Genomic DNA, 19,267 nt, shown 5'->3' with positions numbered 1-19,267 from the left:
TAACACTAGGCTAATCTTCTCCCATTGAAATGGTTCTTCCTCGCTTTTAGGATTACCAATAGGGAAGAATGAAAACAAAGACATCACAGCACAATTTCTCAAAATAAGTCTACGTGGACAACGTCCTTGTGAAAATAAGTAGAAAATCACTGTAAACATTGAAAAGAGAAAAGAAGAAGGAAAGACATCAAACTGCTTGCCACTCCCTCTCCATACTGGCCCAGACTGGAGAACACAATAAATATCCGTTTATGAGTGACCACAAGTCATCATGAGCAGCTTCCAGTTTCTAACAGAATTTATTTCAAGGTATAACCTCTAGGTCGGCGTTAGCACAATTCCAGATCCCAAAGCAATCCAAAGGCATTCACCCACATGAGAGAACCCACATAGCCATCGCCACTGGGGTCCCTGAGACACGAATATGCCATCCTTAGGTACCGAAGGCGGGGTCCAGATTACCCAACTTTTCAGTCGGTCTGGAGACCTGGGAATGATGTACTTTAAGTTCAGGTAAAAATGTGTTCTTTTTCGGTATATGTTTATAAGAAATCAATATTCTGTGTGAAAGAAAGAGAAATGAGAATACAGATTACAAAGAAATTATGAAACAGAGCCCATGAAACTAAATACATATAAATGTAAATGCAACTGAATAAATAGAAAAACAAGGATCCATCATCCACCATCCTAATACTACCGTTTTTAGCATTTTAATTCTTTCCCTTCTGATCTTTTTTTCCTACATGTATAGGTATGTAAACACTTTCTTTTTAAAAAATGGTCATATGTGAATTGTGACAAAGCGTGTATCTTGGTTTTTTAATTTAGCATGATATCAGTAAGCATTGACAAAGTCCCTACACAATCTTAATAATCTATTTAGTAGATTTACCATCATTGATTATTCCCTTTTGACTACGAATGCATGTGGTGTCTAAATGGAATGTGTGTGCGTACATATAGGATGCCTCCATGCATTCTGCTTTCCCTTTCTTCTGCCTTGTTCCTGCTTTTTTCCTTTTTTAAGGATTTTTATTTATTTATTTGACAGAGAGAAAGAGAGAGCACAAGCAGGGGAAGCAGCAAGAAAGGGAGAAGCAGCCTCCCCACTGTCCCAGGACCCCAGGATCATGACCTGACCTGAAGACAGATGCTTAACTGACTGAGCCACCCAGGTGCCCCTTCACTCTTACTTTTTCATTTTTATTTCCTTTTACCCCAATCCCCATTATTATTCCCCTCCCCGCCATAGGGAACAATTCTAACTCAATGAGTTTGTTTTTGTTTGTAAGGGTTTTTTTTTTTTTCCAAAACGCGCATTGCTGTTCATGTGCATGCATTTGTATTTTACATAAACGGTATTTGGTTATGTGTCTCATTCTGTTTCTTACTTTTTTCACTGAGTACTAAGGTGCTCATCCCCATTGCTAAAGGTCTGTGCGCTCACTTCCTTCCGCAGTAAACATTCCAGGGGGTGCAACCCCTACATGCAGGGGAAACTACCCACTCCCCACCCCTGCCCCATTGCTGCCAATAACTCTGTGCTTGTACATGTTCTTTTTGGGAACATACTTATAGTGTGTCCCTTTTTGGATCTATTGGGGGAATTTCTTGGGGACGTATATACAGGGTGAGATTGCTGGACCATAGGGCCCATAAGACTTTGTCTAAAAAGACCCAAAACTGTTCTCTGCATGGCTGTAACTTTTTATATTTTTACTAGTAGTTCATGAAAACTTCACATCTCTGCATCCCTTGGGATGTCATCCCACTTCCTAATTTTCGCCAGTTTTCTAGATGTAAAGTGTATCTCTTCGCTGGTGATTTGTCGCTCCCTGATTACTAACACATTTGAGTGTCTTTTAATTTGCCTACTGGCTTTTTGGGATTCCTCTTTTGTAAGTTGCTCCTTAATACCCCCCCCCCATTTTTCTACTGGGGCTGTGCTTTTCTTTTGGTTTGTGGGATTTCCTTGAGTATTTTAGATTTATCTCTTGTCTATTCTCTATTTGTTGGACTTTTGTCTATTGGTCCATCAATTACTGAGAGTGGAATGTTAAAATCATTAACTATGCTTTTTCCCCCTTAACTTCTCCCTCTGGCTATTTATTTTTTAATGTGTTTCTATGCTCTGAGATTGGGTGCAAAGACATTTAGAATTGTTATGTCTTTCTGATTAGCGGACCCTTTTATTACTAAAAATCTCCCTCTTTATCTCTTATAGTTTTCCTTGCCTTGAATCCTAAGTCTGATATTAATAAATCCACTGCAGTTTTCCTATAATTTATACGTATAGTAAGGATTATGGTATATCATTTCTATCCTTTTACTTTTAACCTACCAATCCCTCTCTAGCTTTATATTTTAAGGGAAACTTTTGTAAAGAGGGACTAGGTCTTGCTGTTTTTGTTTTTCAAATCCAGTGGAATCAGGCTAAAAAGAGTCAATTCACAATAGATAATTCATCACACCAGTGATGGGTCTAGGAAAGTAGCAGGGAAGTGGGAATTGTTTTAGTAACCAAGACGGTGTCTGGTTAATTTGGAAGGAAGAATATTTTAAATTTAATTATCCAGGTGGCTTGGATTTACTAAGGTTTTTCTTGACCTCCAGCATCATGTTTTCTTGACAGTCCTGATTCAAGAATATATTACGGGAGGGAGGAAGGCACTTAATTTTAACCTCTTGGGGGAAAAAACAACAAGCAAAAAAAATCAAACCAGAAATTTTTGATTGTTTCTCTTTAGAACTCTGCCCATTACTGAAGATGTGCTCATCGGATAATTAAGTACCCTAGTGATAATCAGGGGCGTTAAGATGCTGGAACAGAAAGAAGAGATTTCATTATTTTCCAATAACCTGTAGTCTTTAGGCTGTGATGCTCCTAAGATCAATATTTTTATCTCTGTGAGGGCAGTGTACATTCATTTTGTTACACATCTAGCATTTCCAAAGAGGCCATTGTTTCACGCAAATGGAGCCGGCCCGGTGCTCTGTTGTTACAATGAATTCTCCTCCAAGATGCATAAAATACTTGGAAAATTGCAAACTCCTGTTCTAACCAGCATGATTTCCAGCAGTTTTAATGAGTGTTTTTTAAGGAAAATAAAAAAAAATCACCCTGACAACTAACAGTTGTGTTTATCATCTCTCCTGCAAAATAGTAAAGACCTGACTGTTCTTCAGGTAATCAATTTCTGAGAATTGCTAATAACAGTTATAAGACCTAGTAAGTCCCCCAGGCTCCACAGCTCAACAGTTGTGTATAAGCTGTAATTTGCATTAAAAATGGTCATCTCATGACACAAATCCTGAGATCACACTAATGGCCAACTTTCATGTGAGAGATACAATTTGTTATAAACACGACAAGTGCTATCCTGGAAGGCACGTGATTCACAATTCAGGTTTATCACAGAATTCTTATGTATCAGCCGTTTTAATTTAACCTCCACGTTTCATTTTCTAGCTCTCAAACTAATGTAGAAATAATGTTTTAAAAATGCCTGGTTGTATCATGTGACACAGTTGCCGACTGACCTTTTTGAAAGAGTTTGCTAAATGATTAGAAGAATACTAATTTAAAATTCAGGCTTCAAGAAACATATGGGATCATAAGTTGAAATACTGTTTACAAAACTTTCCCTGACTTGTATTAAGGTTTTCTAGATGAAATAGGCTCTCTGTTCTGCTGTCTTTCAAATCCGAAAGAGGAAAACGTAGTTGTGAGGGTGGTAGTCTCCTAACTACGTTTTTGCATTGCCTCTGACTTTTGCTCACTCTGGTCTGCGAATCTGAAAAGGCCACATTAATGTGACACTTGCTAGGACAATGGCCGAGGTCCCTCTTGGTCGCTGAAAATCTACATCATGAATCTTGATGGGGAAAGATGTCATTCCATAAATATGTAAGATGTCCTTAAGCCAAGAGATCTATTATGTTGGCCCTATTTGTCAGATGCTAAGGAGCAATGTCATTCTCCTGAGACTCTGGGGAGGAGGGGGTGTCTCAGCAGGGGCCCCCTTCTGGAAGGAACACTTTCACAGGAAGCTGGCCCGGGGACTGTTTACTTCCTAGTCATGTTGCCAAAAGGACTCCAGCAAAAGTGGAAGACAAAGGACCATTATTTAAACTATACAAAGAGAAACCCCCAGCAATCGATACCTGCTCCAACCCTAATCATTTTGATGGGTTAGGCCAAGAAATTCAGGTAGAAGATGAATGTAGGCATGTGCTTAGTTTAGGAGCAAACCACGCTCTTTTATCTACTGTGTGGAATGTCATCTTTTGCTCTTTGATAGGATTACAAACTGGAAGTCAGATCTGGAAATTTGGGCTTCAAATAATTTCTCCCTTAGTCTTTTTTTTTTTTTTTTTAAGATTTTACTTATGTATTCAAGAGAGACACAAAGAGAGGCAGAGACATAAGCAGACGGAGAAGCAGGCTCCCCGTGGGGAGCCTGATGTGGGACTTGATCCCAGGACCCCGGGATCACGCCCTGAGCCTAAGACAGATGCTCAACCACTGAGCCACCCAGGCGCCCTCTCCCTTAGTCTGATGGAACACCTGACTCCCAGATATTTAAGCATGTTGAGGTAACAGGTAGGAAATGTGTAGCGTACATGTTTAAGGCCCACCTTCTATGGGAATGATTGCACATGATACCAAGTAACTACAGTTTACGGTTTTCAGGGAAAACAGGAGGAATAAAATTATTCACCAAGTCGGATTTTGGATGGTTATCAATGGCCTAGGGGAGACTAACCGACGGGTAAAAATGCTACCCGTCAGCACCAAACAGCTGCTGTGACCGTACATACCTTTATACTCTGTACACCTCCAGCGTCGGAGCCTGTCCTGTACGCTCTAAAAGTAGGAGGGCCGTGAGAACGTGCAGATGCCCACAACTTAGTTTTATTTAGGAAATGATACTCTTTCCCACCATTTTTGTTTGTCACTATGTCAAGGAATATTTGCAGGGAAGTGGGGACTGGGGGCGGGGGGTGAACCTTCTGCAAATGTAAACTGTAGAGAAAAAAAAAGGTAACAAATGATAAGAAGAAAAATTGAACCTATCTTGCTTTTCATGAATGAATGTTGAATAAAACAGTTTAAACAAACTTTCGACAAATATTTTTCTGTCTGTCAATCTCAGAGTCTTGAAATCAAGCAGGGAGGGAGGGGTCACGGAGGTGAAGCTCAGCGTTCCTGCCCAGCTTGAGTCTCGACTTTGTGGGGGAGCAAGTGGCCCTCCCTGAAATTTTGGTCCAGGTCTGAGAATATAAACTCCTGCCTCTGGATGATTAGAGCCCTTACACTGGGGGACAGATCAGATCTAAGGGAAAGCAGATTTTTTTTTTTAGAAACCACATTTTGCCTGTGGCCCCACCCGCGAAGTGTGAGGATGCCAGCCAGCTCCAGAGAGCACCACAGAGAAAACACCCACAAGAGGAGACGCATTAGGCTGGCAACCAGCTGTGTGTAGCTAATCTCTGCTTCTCTGTGTGTCTCATGCCAGGGTTTGTTGGCTGCAGCAATGCCCCCTCCATATTTATGCTCCTCACTCTCCTTTCTGACCTTGAAAATGCATGGAAACGGTTTCCTCTGCCGCCTGTGCTGAGCGACAGCAGCAAAGTTCATCCACGGCAGGGAGGGAGCGCAGGCCGTTCACAGGTTTTGCTGGAAGGCTCTGTGCAAATCAAATCCCCTCCGCACCGGGGTAAGACCCGTCCAGGAGAGGCCCCGCAGGCTGGCTGGAGAGTAGAAGCAAAGGCCCTGTGCATGTTTTTCTGCGCTTTCCAGAGAGCAGGAGGCACCCTGATGGGGCGGCCAAGGGGGCACACAGAGGGCCCATCGAGCAGAAACCCAAGCCATCCGGGGCCTGGTGGACGGATGCGGAGGCAACACTGTGTTTTGCCTTTTGCAGGCCAGCCTGGGCCTACCCCAATGCAGGACACTTTGGGCACTGACGTGGAACTACTACCAGGAAGACAGCCCGAAGTGGGTTAGGCTGGGTTCCAGTGGGGCATCGTGCTCACGGCCAGGGTGTGGCTCAGGCCCGTGGCCCACGGGTGAGCACTGCCAGCGGCCCAATGTGTCAGCGCCGGGGCTGCTGCCCAGAGCTTCCCCTGACCACACTTCCCTTCTAGAGGCCAGCTGAGGCGCAGAGGGCGTGCTGGGTGCCCTTTCCTGTCCGCTGCAGCAGGCCGCAGGGTGCCCAGACTGAACAGGATTTCTGGGTGTGTCGGTGAGGGTGTTTCTGGACGAAGTTAGCGTCTGAATGGTTGGTGGGCTCAGTAGAAGAGACTGTCCTGCGATCCGCTGAGGGCCTGAGCAGAACAAAGGGAGAGAGGAAGGGGAATTTGCCTATTTTGCTTTCTGCCTCACTGGTTGAACTGGGGTATCCGTCTTTGCCTGCCTTCGACCAGGGTGGACACTGTTGGCTCCTCTGGTTCTCAGGCCTTCAGACTCAGATGGAGTTCCCCCGCCGGCTTTCCTGGGTCTCCAGCTTGCAGATGGCAGACTGTGGGACTCCTCAGCCTCCGTCACCGGGTGAGCCAGCTCCTCATCATAAATAGCTATCATCTATCTATCTATCTATCTATCTATCTATCTATCTACCTCTCTACCTACCTCTCTACCTATCATTTATCTACCTACCTACCTGCCGTCCATGTATCTCCTATTGGAGATTGGTTTCTCTGGAGCTGGAGATTGCCAGCTTGCAGATGGCAGACTGTGGGACTCCTCAGCCTCCGTCACCGGGTGAGCCAGCTCCTCATCATAAATAGCTAGCTATCATCTAGCTATCATCTATCTATCTATCTATCTATCTATCTATCTATCTATCTCTCTACCTACCTCTCTACCTACCTCTCTACCTATCATTTATCTACCTACCTACCTGCCATCCATCTATCTCCTATTGGAGATTGGTTTCTCTGGAGAACCATGACCAACACAGGAGACTGCCTGAGCAGCACATGTTCTAGAGTCAGGGTCAGACCTGTGTCAAAAACACACAAAGCCAGCACTCATCTGACCCCATGCTGCCCAAGAGCAGGTAAGATGGCGGTACTCACAACAGGGTGGTGTCTACACCTGCCCATGGGGTTCTAGAGAGGTGGCTGAGCCTCAGGTGTAGAGGCATCAGATGATTTAGGTGACACAGGACTAGGCAGTGGTTGCTGATGGAGTCACCCAGTGATAAAATTATTCTGTTTCCAGTCCTGGGTCCAGCCTAGAACAAAGTTCCATAAGACATTTGACTTGGCACCTTTCTGATGCCCACCCAGGCTCAGAGCCTTCTGCAGACAACTGTTAATATCATTGTTTTGTGTTTGTTGCACTTGTTTTTCTAGTTGTTTTTCCCCCCATTTGTGAAAGGTGATATTTACTTTCCATTTTCAGAAGTGACACAAAAATTTAAAATCGATATATTGTTTCATGAAAGGTAATCAATTTAAAGAAAACAGCGACGCCTGGGTGGCTCAGCAGTTGAGCATCTGCCTTTGGCTCAGATGGTGATCCCAGGGTTCTGGGATCGAGTCCTGCATCGGGCTGCCTGCTTCTCCCTTTGCCTGTATCTCTGCCTCTCTCTCTCTCTCTCTCTCTGCGTCTCTCATGAATAAATAAATAAAATCTTTAAAATAAAATAAACAATTAAATAAGAGGACAAATGGTGTACAAATTTCACTAAGTTTGGAAAGCATTAGCACATGACATAGGATGCAGTCTTGACTTTGAACCCGGCCCTGCCTTTCCCCAGTCATGTAGCCTTGTGCAGATCACTCATTTATCGTTAGTGCAATGAGATTATAGAAAGGGGGAATTCTTCTTGAGGTGGAAAATAATAATTAATTATTATTTATTGTGACTGCTATTGAATTGTTATGTTAAAAAGTATCACATCCCAGTCCGGCCTGTAATTGTCATTTGTGGCGATGACCACTGTGGGGTGGAGGACGAGGGTGGGCAGAGAGCCACAGTGTCCCCACAAGGTAGGGTTGCCCAGAGAGGAGTTTGGAATGGAGTTTGGATGCCCAGGAGCAGGGATTGCAGACTATTCATTAGATGAATGGCTTCCCGATGGTGTCACAAGGTCAATGAGATATTTGTCAGCTATGCCAGGGACACAAGTTCCTGGTCATCCAGGGAAGGGGGCGGGGGGCCCCTGTCAACACAGGATTCAGAGAGGAGTTTTAGAGAGCCCTAGAGCTGGGAACCCATCTTTGTGTTATGGATGGAGGCACTCTGGCCCACAGCAATCCCTGCTGCCGAGAGGCCAGCCCTTCACTGAGGGAGAGAAGGAGGCATGTCCAGTGTCCATCAGTCTGCCCCCAGATGGTTAGATCCACTTCCTGAGATGGTGTGCAGGGTTCCTGCTGGCTTCTTACCCTGAGGGAGGCTTCAAAGAGGAAGGTCAGTGGTACTGTGCAGCTCCTCCCACAGTCTTGGGGCCATGCTCATACTAGTTTTCTCATTGCTTTGTTATGCATTTTTTAAAACAAGTTTATTGAGGCAAAGTTGGCATATAATAAACAACACATATTCAAGGCCAATAGTCTGATGAGTTTTGACTTGCTATGTACCCATGAATCACCCTCCACGGGTTATTTGTATTTTCTTCCAATCATTGACTATTATAAATAAAGCTGCTACAAATGCTGGAGTACAGACTTTGTGTGAGCAATGCCTTGGTTTCTTTTGGGTAAATACTTGGGAATGGAATGGCTGGGTCCTGTGATAGGTCTATGTTTAGCTTTTTTGAGAGAATGTCAAAATGTTTTCAAAAGTAATCGTATCACTTTACGTTTCAACTACCAGCATAGGAGGATTCATTCTAGTTCCCCCAGATTCTTGCCAGCACTTGGTATGGTTGGCCCTTTTTCTTCCAACCATTGTGGTGGGTGTGTAATAATATCACATTGTGGTTTTAATTTGTGTCTCCTTAACTGAGGAATAATGCCACGTGGTTTTTCACATGCTTACTTGGCTTATTTGTCATCTGTATATCTTCTTTGATAAAGTGTTCAAATATTTCCCCATATTAAAATTGGGTTAATTTCTTATTATTCAGTTTAGAAGGCTCTTTATATATTCTAAATACAAGTCCTTTGTCAGATGAACTTTTATAAATATTTTGTCCCAGGCTGTGGCTTGCCTTTCATGTTCAGAGCAGAGACTTTTAAAGGGCAAAAGTTTTAAATTTTAATGAAGTCAATGTACTGATTTTTTATTGTGTAGTTTGTGCTTTTTGCTATATTTAAGAAATTTTGGACAAATCCACATCATTAGGGCTTTCACCATTGTTTTCTCTAAAATTTAAAAAATTAAAAAAAAATTTTAAAAAATTTAATTTCCTACATTTAGATATGTGATCTATTTCATGTTAATTTTTGTATGTGATGTGAAGTAATGGGTGGGGTTTTCTCTCTCTCTCTCCCTCTCTCTCTCTCTCCTTTTTTTTTTTCTTGGCATTTGGAAATCCAACTGCTCTGGTACCATTATGCTTTTCTCATTAAATTACCTTAGCTCTTTTATTGAAAAGCATATGATATATGCTGTGATATATGCATGGGGTGGTTTCTGGACTCTATTCTGTTCCATTGATCTCTGTGTGGCAATACCACACTCTCTTGATGGCAATAGCTTTTTATTAAGTCTGGGAGTCTATATGCTCCAACTTTGTTCTCCTTTTCCAAATTGTTTTGGATATTCTAGGTCCTTTGCATTTCTATGTACATTTTATTTATTTTTGATATTTTAAAAAGGTTTTATGTATTTATTCATGAGAGACATGTAGAGAGGCAGAGACACAGGCAGGGGAGAAGCAGGCTCCCTGCAGGGAGCCCGATGTAGACTCCATCCTGGGACCCTGAATCACGCCCTGAGCTGAAGGCAGATGTTCAACCACTGAGCCACCCACAGGCCCCTCTATCTATATTTCAAAGTCAGTTTTTTTAAAGATCTTTTTTTAAAGATTTCATTTATTTATTCATGAGAGACACAGAGAAAGAGGACCAGAGATACAGGCGGAGGGAGAAGCAGGCTCCATGCAGGGAGCCCCATGTAGGACTTGATTCCAGATCTCCAGGATCACACCCTGGGCCCAAGGCGGCGCTAAATTGCTAAGCCACCCGGGCTGCCCTCAAAGTCAGTTTTCCGGGGTGTCTGGGTGGCTGAGTTCGTTAAATGGCTGATTCTTCATTTTGGCTCAGGTGGTGATCTCAGGGTCTTGGGATGGAGCCCCTGCTCGACGGGGAGTCTGCTTCTCCCTCTCCCTCTGTTCCTCCCCTTGGCTCATTCTCTCTCTCAAACAAATAAAATCTTTTTTAAAAAAGTCAGTTTTCCAGTCATAACTTGCCTTTCTGCATGACGAAGACTCTAGGCACTTTTTAAAAAAGATTTATCTGAGTGAGAGAGAGAGAGAGAGAGAGAGAAAGCAGGCGAGTGTGGTGGGGGAGAGGCAGGGGGAGAGGGAGAGAGAGAGTCCTAAGCTGACTGTGCGTTGAGCCCGGAGCTCCACATGAGGCTGCATCTCACCACCTTGACATCACGACTTGAGCCGAAGCCAGGAGCTGGTTGCATAGCTGACTGGGGGGTCCCCCGGGTGCCCTGTGACGACCCCAGGCATTTTGGGGCCCCTTGGAAAGTGGTGAGTGCAGCTCCTCTGTGTGAAACAACAATTGGGCAAAGCTGTCCTGTCTCTGCCTTTCTCTCTCTCTCTTTCTCGGTGCCCCTTACCCCTAAATTGCTTAATTATTCAAGGAATACTCCTGGCAATTAAAATTCTTATTATATAGTCATGGTCTATGTCAAACACGTCTTCATGGTTGAATCTCTTCTCTCATCTGGATGCCAGCAATCAGGCAGGAGAGATGAAGATGGTGGAACACTTATTTTAATAGGCTGGAAGGCTTCCTGGCACGTTTTGAGTAAATTGTGCTACAGTCATGCGGAACTGGATTAATGTCTGTTTTATAAATAAGGTCCAAATGGTATCACTTTGCAAAGTGCAGCAGCCGGAGTCACCAGGTTACTTCTCTGTTTGCTGTGTTAGGCAGCATTCGTGTCCTTACGGTCTTATTCTTAACTTGGGAGCGGAGGGAAGGGACTTTATGGGATGGGGTGCCAGAGAGCTTCGTGTGACAGCCCAGGGTGACCTAGCACAGGATCCAGGTACGCGGGCTGTACAGGGCACAGGGCTGGGGCCAGTCTGGGAGAGCCGAGGGCACAGATGTTCCCTGCCAGGGGAGGGCCCTGCCAGTGAATGCCACGAGAAAGGTGGGAGCTGGGTGCCTCCTCGTGCTCGCCCTAGTCCCAGCCTGCAGGATAGCCGGCCACGGGATGCTCTGAACACCACATGTGTCTCAGTCATCAAGGACTCATTTTCAACCTACGGTCATGCATTACTTGCATTCTTTTACATTTATTAGAAAAAAGGTCTTGAGGGGGGGCCTGGGTGGCTCAGTGGGTCCAGGTGATGATCCCGGGGTGCTGGGATTGAGCTCAGCAGGGAATCTGCTTCTCCCTCTCTCTCCCTCCGCCTCTCCCCTCCTGGCCCTCACTTGTGCTTGTACTCTTTCTCAAAAAAAATAAACGAAAAAAAAAATAAAAAAAAGATCTTGGCCTCCCTAGGCTCCTCCCACCTCCCAAACCAAACCAAAACAATAAAAATCCTCCCTTCCTGAATTGAGTTCACAGGATGAGTTTTTAATAAATTTAATTTTATATAAATCAAACCTTTCCCTTTTGGGGGGTAGGATTCCTACTTTGCGTCAGGCCCTGGGCCATAACAGGAAAGGCTGGGGTGGCCCCTGACCTCCAGGAGGGCATGGCCTCAGGCAGAGAGGAATTAACCCATAAATCATTAAAGGCAAATGGGAGCTGGGAGGGCTGTGGGGTGGGGGTGGGGGTGTCAGGTGCCTCCTTCAGCGGCTCTGCTGGGAGCACCGAGGGACCACTCCACTTTCAGGGAGAGCCTCAGCCAAGAGGAGGCGTTTGAACTGAGCCTAAACATTAGTACCCAGCAGTTTTATCAATCTATTAATGATAAAAATGACAACACCACCACATCACAGCACTTCTAGGGGCCAGGCATCCACTGAATGCTTTATGGAATTTTTCTTCTAATCCTCCAAACAATCCCCTATTGACATAGATATATATGTGATTATTATGTTATATGTAATTATGATGTGATACGTATTCTGGTTATCAGTGTAATATGTGTAATGTATTCCATATGCATATAGCCCCCCCCCTTTCTCAGATAAAAAAACTAAGGCAGGGGAAGAGGCCAAGTCATGTGGCTGAGGTTCCGCAACTAATAAGCATAAGAGCCAAGATTTGAACCCAGACTCTGATGCCAGAGCCCAGGCGTTAGCAGAGAAAAACCTTTCTTTACATTAAATGGACACATGTTAAATGCTGAGTGGAACTACTTTGGCTCTTTTTATCTGGAATGTTTCAATGTTTAAGCTTCAGGGTGTTGAAAAGGCACAGCTCAGCGCGTCCTCTCCGTTGTGAAGTGCAGGGCCACTGACCAGCCAGAGCTTCTGCACGCGCGCAGGCTGCGCCGGGACCACGCGCACCACCCTCGTGCCCTACGTGTATTCACGGAGCTAAATAAGACTTTACTAGCGACAATAACATCCGTCAGTTATCTGTGCTGTAGTGTAAACAATGAAATTCTTATTATGTACTCAGAATCCACAAAGCCATTTCCATGGAAACTCTGTTTTCATGTCATATCTTTAATGAATAGGTAATGAAAAAAATGCTGCATTTACAACTTCATTACTAGTTTAAAAAAGAAAAAAGAAAAGCACACGCTTGCACACACAGAAACCCAGCCGTAAATTTGAATTACGGTCACTGTCATTTCTTAGAGCGTGGGGAACACACAGAGGAGTTTTCAAGGCTGTCACGTTGGATTGAATGAATGGGAAAGAAGACAAAACATTTTTTGTACTGCCAAACCCTACCTGCCAGTCCAAAAACTTTGAGTGTTTAGCCTCACTCTTGATCTCATTATGATTTTAATAATTCTGGCACCACATAACTCCCCCGGCCCACCTCAGAAACGAGCGTGTCTGGGAAGGGATGGAGGAGAAAAACCAAACATGCCCTCCTTATTTCCTGCAGGGGCCCCAGCTGACCTGCCTCTGTTTTACGAGACAATAGGGATCTGATTTGCCATTAAAAAATAGCTTTAATGTAGCATAAAAGATTGTCTGATCACGGCATCTAGTCACGGAGGGGAAGGGATCCATTCTTGCGACATCAGTGTAAGGATCTTAAAAAGGACATTTATGAGAATTATTAACAAAAAACTAGGTAGCCTCCATCCTGATGGTATGATCAAGACATGTGAGCAGGCCTGGAGGGACGGCGGTGTAGCCACAACGTGATAGGGAAGAGGAAGAGGCCGTGAGGCTGCCTCCAGGTACACAACTACCCACCATCTTCTGGAATGTTCTCAAGTGGACCGGGTTTTCCCTGCTGCTGCCCCCACCCCTCCTCGCTCCAAGCCACGAATGCAACGCACAGATGGGGTACAAAATCTCAGCGGCAGTTCGATCAGCACAGAAAAATACTTAAAACCTGATGCCCTCTCCATCAATCCATCCTGTCTCCCCGTCCTTACCCAGGTCAAGTGTCAGATTGCTTAGGAAATGTTACATGTTTCCCTGCATGGTCATGAATTATCATGCCACTGAGCAGTGACATTTAGTTAGTTCACGGGGCAGCAGGTCCTCGTTCACCAGACCCCTATCACTTGAGGCTTGTGATAATCACAACAATAACTGCGCTGAGGCTCACCTTTGTCCATTCCTGGAGACAGTGTGCTAAGAAAGTCCACAGGGAAAGAAAGATAGCAGGGAAGATACGTAGATCACTTCCAAGTGCCCTTGGGGAAACAATGCCTGCTTGTCTATAAAACGTAACTTATCTATTCACTAAAAATTTTTTCCCTAAGAGCTCTGGACAGGTGATCATTTTTTTCAGTGTAACTCCAAGTATGTGAAAATAATAGGGCTGCGTTTCTTAAATAATACTCTGTGGATGAGAGGCTCCATGCTGTCGTGGAGAAAAACATTGTCTAAGTTCTCTTTTTGCGCTGGCTCCGTGGCCTCGGGAAACTCCCTTCCCTGAGCCTTGGCTTCCTCATCTACCCGTTGAATGAGTAGGACAAGATGATCTCTGAGCATCTTCTAGTTTCAATATTTTATGAATTCATGTGCTTTTCACCAAACCCCGGGCTGAGCCCCCACCTCCATTAAGCCCAAGCCCAGAGTTGCCTGCCTGATGGTCTGATGCCAACACTGCCTTTGGAAGCATTGTCGGGGCTCCTGACGTGGCACGTGTCCCTGTTTGTCATCTCTGTCCATGGTGACGCTGTAGGTCTTCTTCCACACCGGCCCTTGGTCACACCTCAGCTTCCGCTTCCCTGGGGGACATTGGTCTGTGTCTTTGCGGACCCCTCACGTGGACTTGGGTGGGCTGCACTGCCAGTGTCTTAGCTGTTAAAAATGTTCAACACACCCTTAGAATCCGGACATAGCACGTCCAGCCATTTATGCGTGGTGTGGTGACAAACCCAGGGATGAACTCGAACATTGACTCTGTGTGGGGGAGGCAGGGGAGCGGAGAGCTTTGGGACAAGGGTTCCAGGCCCCAGGCTCGTAGTTAGGCCTTCTGGGTTTGGGGTCCATCCTGGGCAAACCAGTCTGAGCTTCAGTCTGCAAGTGAGAAGGTTAACACCTACACCCTGAAAAGCGTTCTGGGTGTGTGTGTGGGGGGGTGGCCCAAGGACCAACCCCCCCCCCCAAAGATAATGAGGTGAGACTGATTTGTAAACTGTAACATGCAATACATAGTTTTAGAGGAAAGTCAGAGCAGGCTCCCCTGCCTCTGTTCCTGCCAGTCTCACTGCTGGCCCAGAGGACCCTTTGGCCCGCCTGCTATTGCAGTTAGGCGGCGGCTATGTGCTGTGTGCCTCTCCATAATCTTTTCTTACAGGTTAGTCTTTGCATTTCTTGTTTGTACCCACAGCACCTTCCAAGGTGGGCAGAAAGTACTCTGTGATTATAACCCCGCATGAATGCTTTGGTCATTTGCTAGCAAATAGCTACAGAATCTACACCAAATACAAAATGGTTTTCCCTACAGCCGAGTCATCTTCTAAAGGACAAACAACCCTGTCAATTCACATTTTCATCCCCGGAACTCTATCCTGAGGACACAGTTTGAAGTACATAAAAAGTTTTATATGTGAAGATGTTAATCATGTCCATTTATCATCGAAGTTTTGATCAACATTCAACAAAGAGCTGTTTTTAATAGGGAGAAGGTTTGATCAACATAAATGTCCAGTATAAGAAACTGAGTCAATAGATGTTAGGGTCTGAAGGATAGAGACTGCAGTGCAGTTGCTCAAAATGATATCTGGAAAGCAGAAATGCTTCAGGGTTACGGGTAAAAAGGGTAAAATTGAATATTCACCACTCATTTGCTCATTTGACGGGTATTTCTCGAGCGCTTCCCATTCTCGAGGCGTCCTTAGAGGCCCAGGTGTAGCAGCGCACAAGCCAGTTCCCACCAGACTCCAGGGGAGCTAACACATGAGCGCTGTCTGGGGGTGGATGGAGACTGACAGGGAACACATAAAGGCAAGGGGAATGGCAGGGGCAGTGAAGCCACATAGAAAGGATGATGAGAGGAGGGATTGGAGGCATCAGGAAAATCGTCTCAGTACAAGCAATATTTAAGCGGAGATCTGAATTGCGAGATGGAAACACACACAGGAATATCAGTGGGAAGAGCACTCCAGGCGGAAGAAAGAGCCAGTGCAAAGGTCCTGATGTGGGAACAAGGGTGGCTCATCTGCAGAGTAAATAGAGGGTAGCATGGCACGAGTACAGTGGGTCGGGGGTCAAGTTGTGCGAGGAAATTGGAGATCAAGCAGGACCAGATTCCAAGGCCTGATGAAGAAGCAGAAGCAGCCAGGAGGCTGAGGGGCAGACAGAAGGAACCCAGGAGGGTGTGATGTGTGGGAACTCAGGAGAAGGATGGAGAACTCAGCTGTGTGCCACGCAGTAAGGTCAGGAAGGTGGGAACAGACAGAGAAGTACTGGTTTTCACAACATGGAGATGAGTGAGGACACCAGAAAGAGACACGTGCCTCCCTGAAACCAGTCAGAAGCCTGGTTGGTTCTTCTGAGGAATTCTGGTGAGATGGGAGGAGGGACAGCTGGAGGGGGCTGTGGGACACAGGGACTTCTTTACCCCACGATAGGAGCTCGTGTAGCCTATTTATGCTGTTGGGAATGAAGAAGGAGATGCTGATGATTCAGGAGACAGAAGATAAGCAAATAGTCAGAAGATGTTCAGATAGGAGCAGGACAGGCAGGACACAGGGGGCAGGGGTGGCTGGGCTGGTGGCATTGGTCACGGGAAGATGAGAGAGACACAGGAAAGTTCTCGTGTGTGTATGTGTGCATGTGTGTGTGTGATTTTAGTATGGAGAAGTTATGACGTAGGGTCACAGTGGGTGCCCATTAGGACTCGTGGCTGTGAGTTCTAAAGTCCCCTCACCCCCAGCACAAAAGTGAGCTTCTCTCTGGCAACATCCAGCTGCTCATGTGAGCATGGGGAGGTAAGCCGGATGATCACATTTATATAACACCCAAGCTAAGGTGATGGCAAGGAAACGCACTAGAATGCTCATGGTGGGTATCTTTCGATGGCAAGACCACGGCTGGTATCTTTTTTACCTCCTTTCAATTTTATATGTCTTCTAAATTTTCTATGTGGAGCTTTACTAATAGTGGAACGTATTAGAAGAAAAAAAGATGGAAGCAAAGGTGAGGGTAGTCACAGCTTGCTATATGTCAGATATTTCTATCTGCCAGGCTTTCTCCATGATATTCCAGCAAAGCATTCAAATCAGCTGGGGAGTCTTTCCAATCAGCTTTTTTAAACTCAGATTTTATTTTGGGTTATTTGAGATGTCAAGAAAAGTTGCAAAGATAGTACAGAGAATTTCCATAGACCATTCACCCATAAATTGACAATATCTCACATAAGCATGTTAAATTTGTCAAAATTAAGAAATTATCACTGGCGCATTGCTATAAACCAAGTCACAGACTGTAACTGGGTTTTGCCAGGTTTTCCATGAACATCCTTTTTTTTCTTCCAGGAACTGGTGTGAGATACCACATTGCATTTATCCAATTGGCTCTAAAAGATTCCTTGGCCAACATGCAAAAATTGTTAATTTTATCGTCCTTGTAAGGTCACTGTGAGAATTAACTGAAATAATCTGTAGGAAAAAGCTTTGTAAACTGTAAAGTGCTGCACTAAATTGGAGGAGGATGATAATGCAAACTTCACATTGGGGCCAGCCCCAGGAGCTGAAATGGACGGGGAAAATAATCACAGAAACTGCCTTTGTAAACCATTTAGTATTCCTTGAAGTGCTTTAGAGTCTCCTCTACTAATAAAAAGCTACCATGTCTTGCTTACTGTATATGTTGAGCTGTGTGTTAAGTGTGGGTATTAGTTTCCTGGGGCCACTGTAACGAAGTGCCACAAACTAGGTGGCTTAAAACAACAGAAACTTAATGTCTCTGGAGGATGGAAGTTTAAAAATGAAGTGTTGGGGGGTTGTATCCTTTTTGGAGGCTCTTAGAATCTGTTCTGTGCCTCTCTCCCAGCTTCTAGCGGTTATCAGCCATCTACAGGGGCGTACTCTGGACTGTAGACACGTCTCTCCGATCTCTGTCTCAGTCATCACAGGTCTTCTCCCATGCATGTGTGTGTGTCTGTGTCTCTCTGTCCAAATTTCCCATGTCTTATAAGGACACCAGGCATTGGAATAAAGTGCTCTCTAACACGGTACGACCTCATCATAACTCAACTACATGTCCAAAGACCCTATTTCCAAACAAGGCGACGTTCACAGGTTCTGGGTGAGCCTGAATTCTAGGGGAGCACTAGTCAACCCGCTATAGAGCTTGAATCCATGAGTTCACTTCATACCACTTATTAACCTTACAAGACAGATATTTTTATTAAATCTCAACTTAAGACAGAAAAACAGAGACTTAGGAGTAACTTGCCCTAAGTCCACTGGCATAAGCGGCTGTGCTCAAACACTGGTCTTAAGCCCCATACTCTTCACTATCCTGTGTTTCTCAGAGTAGAGGTCAAGGTCATATTTTTGGAATACTCTAAGTCTTAAGAATAATTCAAATATGCTGTTCTTTTTCTGACAATACTCTTCTAAAAATCCATGTTAGCATATGATGGAGTCTTGCCACGTGACCCAGTGGGTCCCCAGTGCCCCCCCCCCCTTGCAGCTGTGGCTGGAACCGTGTTGGAGTCAGGCCGGCCACAGGCACAGAGGACGTGTAGGAAGAAAACTCAGCTCGCCAAGCCAAGGCCAGAAGACATCACTGTGTGCCGGGTAGATGGGATTCCTGGAGGCTGCACTGAGGAAAACTCCTGTGGCAGGGAGGTGAGGATGGCGTCATCATGAGACATGGGGAGTATGGTTCGCAGAACAACCCGGACCCCGTAGGGGAGCAGCCGGGAGGAGAGCCATACTGCAGAGATTTAGTTCTGGCACAGCATCATCTGCCACATTAAATCCACGCTTTTAATTGGACTTTTATAGGTTTTATGGTTTTGTTTGTATTTAATCTTTAAATTTGTTTTGGTTTTTATAGATGTATAAAAGCTATAAACATAAGGAGATTATATCTAATTTATGTTTGCACATATTTGAGTAATGTTATAATAAAAAGAATTAAGGTCAACTTGAGGAATTCACAAGATTTTTCTCTAGTTGGAGAAAAACCATCTCTTGCTCTCCCTTCCCTGCTGACCGCCCTCCTGCTGTTGCGGAAGGAGGAGGGGGTGCGGGAGGGTGTGCTTTCACCCTGCTTTAGCTGGGAGGAAACGGGGTCCCGGGGAAAGCAGGCGACTTCCCAAGTGGTGTCACCCAGATGGTCCACCAAACCACTCAGGACTGCAGCCCGTACGGGGCGGCAAATTCAGTTCAAACCAGCTGAAAACTTAAAGGGAATTTTTTGGTAGTGTTACTAAATCAACCCGGGGTAATGTGTGCTTTAGGCTGGTTTTGATTCAGGACCTAGATATGTACCCAGGACTTGGTTCTCTCTTTCTCTTAGGGTCCCCCATGACTTTTCAGGTCAGCTCTTCTCCCTGGGTCCCCAGATAGCCACAGGC

Source organism: Vulpes lagopus, chromosome 2 (genome assembly GCF_018345385.1).
Source record: "Vulpes lagopus strain Blue_001 chromosome 2, ASM1834538v1, whole genome shotgun sequence".
NCBI lineage: Eukaryota > Metazoa > Chordata > Mammalia > Carnivora > Canidae > Vulpes > Vulpes lagopus.
Note: the sequence above shows the minus strand (reverse complement) of the source record.